The sequence below is a fragment of the Brassica oleracea genome, chromosome C5, assembly GCF_000695525.1.
Source record: "Brassica oleracea var. oleracea cultivar TO1000 chromosome C5, BOL, whole genome shotgun sequence".
NCBI classification, from domain to species: Eukaryota; Viridiplantae; Streptophyta; class Magnoliopsida; order Brassicales; family Brassicaceae; genus Brassica; species Brassica oleracea.
The window spans coordinates 18,814,281-18,819,089 of NC_027752.1; positions in this window are offsets into that span (position 1 = coordinate 18,814,281).

The following is a 4,809-nucleotide window of genomic DNA, read 5'->3' on the forward strand; positions in this document are numbered from 1 at the left end:
TGTCAATGATAAGGAAGGATGAAGACGAAGATGTATTCAGGGAGAGGTTGGTGAAAGAAGAAGCCGAAAGGCTTGAAAGATCAGAGAAGGCGATGAATCTGATCATTCTCAATGTTGGAGATCATGTGCTAAGGAAGATCGAGTTGTGTACATCAACCACTTCTACATGGTCTACACTGGAGAGGTTATATCTTTCGAAGACTCTACCGAATAGAATTCACTTGCAGCACAAATTCTATACCTTCAAGATGGTCGATACTCGGAGTATGGATGAGAATATCGATGACTTCTTGAAGATTGTCTCTTACCTGTCAAGCGTGAATGTAACTGTGTCAGAGGAGGTGCAAGCGATTCTGCTCCTGAATTCGCTTCCTTCACAGTTCAACTCTCTCAAGGAAATGCTTAAGTACGACAAGGATACATTGTCGTTGGAAGAGGTGACAAGTGCAGAAAGGTCTAAAGATCAGGATCTGAAGTCCTCTACGGATTCACATGATAATGGTGAAGGATATTATGCTAGAGGAAGGACTGAGAAGAGGGATCCTGTGAGGAAAGAAAATGGCAAGTCTAGATCGATCTCGGGGTCTAGGATAACTTGCTGGTTCTGCAAGAAGCAGGGGCACACCAAGAGGGAGTGCTACGCCTACAAGAAGAAGTATGGCGGAGGAGAAGACGAAGCTGAAGAAGCCGTTGTGATAGATTGTGAATCAGCGGATGATGCACTGTCGATAGCAGATATGTGGCATCATGATAAGTGGGTGATTGATTCTGGATGCTCCTACCACATGACGTGTAGGAGAGATTGGTTTCACACGTTTGAAGAGTTGGCTACAGGACATGTTCTTCTTGGTAATGATTGCGCGGTTGGAGTGCAAGGGATTGATACAATCAACATCAAAGCTTATGGTGGTTCTGTCAAGATGCTCACGAATGTCAGGTATATTCCGGAATTAATAAGGAACTTGATAACTACTGGAACCTTGGATGTGTTAGGCTTTGTGCGTAGTGGTGGACATGGGAAAACTAGGTTTTACAAACATGGAAAACTAGCTCTTCAGGGAACCTTGTCTGGGTCATTGTACCTGTTAGATGGTGAGACTGTGTCAGGTGAAGTAAACAGCAGGGTCAGGAAGAAACCATCTATGGATGAGACAGTCTTGTGGCATAGACGTCTTGGGCACATGAGTATGAAGAATCTACAGATTCTTGCCCGGAGAGGGGGGTTCAATAAGAGGAAGATTGGAGTTTTGGAGTTCTGTGGGAGATGTGTGATGAGGAAGCAGAAGAGGTTGAGCTTCAACATCGGAAGACATGATACAGGTGAAGCTCTCAGGTATGTACATGTTGATTTATGGGGATCTCCAAATGTGACGCCAAGGCTGTCAGGGAAGCAATATTTCCTTTCCATTATCGATAATTACACAAGGAAGGTCTAGGTATATTTCCTAGCTGCTAAAGGAGAAGCCTTTAGTAAACTCTGTGAATGGAAGTAGTTGGTGGAGAATCAAGTCAAGAAGAAGGTGTGTTGTCTTAGAACAGACATTGGACTTGAATTCTGTAACACCGAGTTTGACAACTTCTGTAAGCACCATGGAATTCAGAGACATAGGACTTGTGCATATACACCACAGCAGAACGGTGTAGCTGAACATATGAACAAGACTCTGATGGAGAAGGTGAGGTGCCTTATGGTTGAGTCGGGTCTAGAGGAACAATTTTGGGCTGAAGCGGTGTCTACGTCAGCGTATGTGACAAACAGGAGTCCATCTTCTGAAATAGGTGGGAAAATTCCGGAGGAACTTTGGTTGGGCAAGAAGCCCTGCACCTAAGAAGATTTGGATATGTGGTTTACATCCATGCGGATCAAGGAAAGCTCAAGGCCAGAGCTAAAAAGGGAATCTTCGTCAGCTATCCATCAGGTGTGAAAGGATACAAAGTTTGGCTTCTTGAAGAGAAGAAGTGTGTTATAAGTAGGAATCTGTTATTTGCAGAAGATAAAGTCTACAAGGATTTGAGTGTCTGTGAGGTTAAAGCATATGTCACAGAGAAGCTAAGAAATCAGACTGTGCTGGGAGAAACACAGGATCTGCGTCAGGACCGGAAGTTGAACCTTCAGGTGGAGCTGTTGACGAAACAGCTGAAGTAGTTGTTGACGCAGATGATGAACAAGGTGAAAGTCTTGAAGGATATCAGCTATCAAGGGATAGAGTTCGGAGAAGAATAGTGCCACCTGCACGGTACTCTGACTCGGAGGATATAGCAGCGTTTACGCTATATGTAGCTGATGACGTATGTGCCGAAGAACCTCAAGACTATCATGGAGCGATGAACAACAAAGAGAGAAGGCAGTGGGATGAAGCATGTAGTGAAGAGATGACTTCACTGGATAAGAACCAAACCTGGAAGCTTGTGAGAAGGCCTAGTAAGCGCAAGGTGATAGGCTGCAAGTGGGTCTTTAAGTTGAAGTCTGGTATACCTGGTGTTGAGAACCCTAGATTCAAGGATCGATTAGTTGCTAAGGGAGACTCTCAGAAGGAGGGTATTAACTATCAATATGTGTTTTCACCCGTCGTGAAACATGTGTCCATAAGGTTCATGTTGTCAATTACAGTGAATCAGGATTTGGAGGTTGAGCAACTTGATGTAAAGACTGCGTTTCTTCATGGTACACTTGAAGAAGAGATTTACATGGAGCAACCAGAGGGATTTCAGGTTAAAGGGAAAGAGGATCAGTTTGTCTACTTCAGAAGGCTCTTTATGGACTAAAGCAGGCACCAAGACAATGGAACAAGTGTTTTGATCAGTTTGTGGTTAGTCATGAATTTATGAAAAGTGAATATGATTACTGTGTCTACATCAAGAAGTTAACCAATAGTACGTACATATTTCTACTGTTATATGTGGATGATATGTTGGTTGCGTCAAAGGATGCGACAGAGATCATGAAGGTGAAGCACCTACTCAGCAGAAGATTTGAGATGAAGGATTTGGGTCCAGCAAGACAAATTTTGGGAATGGATATTGAGAGAGATCGTGTGAAGGGGATTTTGACACTATCTCAATCTGGTTATATCAGGAAGGTTCTCAAGGTATTCGACATGGATGAGTCAAATAGTGTGTCAACGCCTGTTGGTACACATTTCAAATTGTCTGCCTTAGACGATGCTGAAGCAGAGACAAGTATGGAGGATATTCCATATGCTAATGCTATCGGAAGCATAATGTAAGCTATGATAGGCACGATGTGTGATCTGGGATATGCATTGGGGTTGGTTAGCAGGTTTATGAGTAAGCCTGGGATGGTTCATTGGACTGCGGTTAAGTGGGTATTAAGGTACATGAAGGGAACATAAGATCTGAAACTGTGCTTCAGGAAGAATGAGGTATTTAAGGTTGAAGGTTTCTGTGATTCTGATTTTGCTTCAGATCTGGACAAGAGAAGGTCGATCTCAGGTTATGTTTCCATGGCTGGTGGTAATACAATCAGCTGGATATCAAATCTACAAAGTGTAGTGGCTCTGTCAACGACTGAAGCAGAGTATATGGCGCTGGTTGAAGCGGTCAAAGAAGGAATGTGGTTAAGGGGCTTAGCGGAGGAGCTTGGATTGAAGCAAGACACGGTGGAGATATTGTGTGACTCTGAAAGTGCATTGTGTCTAGCCAAGAACAATGTGTATCATGAGAGGACTAAGCACATCAGCAGAAAGATGCACTTCATCAGGGATATTATCGCTCAAGGTGATGTAAGTGTGAAGAAGATATGTACTTCTAAGAATCATGTTGATATATTAACCAAGGTTGTTCCGGTTAAAAAGTTTGAGGAAGCGGTGGACTTCCTTGGGATGTCCGAACACTGAGGAGCATTCGGCATCGCCTGGCAAAGCACGAGTTTGATTAACCTATGTAGTGGATCATGTTTGATGTCATCAAGGTGGAGTTTGTTGGGATTTATCTGTGGCTACGTCAGAGAATCCATCATGGACTGCGTCAGGATTTTGGTGATGGAAATCAAACAAGATTGAATAACTTAAACCAAGACAAAGACGTCATGTTAGGAAAAGGAAATGTCACTTTTATGTAGATATGGAAGTTGGCAGGATCTTGGAAATATTACTTTCATGGAGTTATGGAAGTTGCAAGTATTTTGGAATATTTCCTAATAGGTTTGTGGAAAGGGGTGAATGCCCTAATCTGACTAGGTTAACCTAATAAACTCCTACTATATAAGAGGGGCTCGTGTGTACTCTTTCTCCTTTGTCCAAGAAAAGACCTAGCTTGGTTTGTGAGCTTTGGTTGTGAGAGAAAGAGAGGTTCTATATTCTTTGTACTTGAGATTATAGAGGATTGCCTCTTGCCAGGCCCCAGTGGACGTAAACCATTCTAGGTTAACCACTGGGTAAACAATTTCTTATGTCCATATTCGATCTTTTCCGCATTCTTCTCCCTATCTTTATTATTCTACAAACTCAACTTTCTTACTTACTTACGTCGAGTTTGTTAGAGAGTGTATCATCGAGTTTGTGTGTTTGATTCTGGTTCTTGAGTCAAACAGTTTCGTCGTTGTGGTTCAACAATGACGTTAGTAAATTAATCTACGGAAACGAGGCTATCTCAAAACACTCAGAAAACGCCAACAGCGTGAGGTCTCTCAAAAAGACTATGAACGTATCCAAATGCAAAACCACTTCCAGTCCAAGAGACCATCTCAGACAATTAGAATGAATTATGTCACTACCCTGCACACGAACAATATAAAGGACGAGTGATACGAAATACACAAGAATCAATTAGGTTAGAACTAAAAGAATC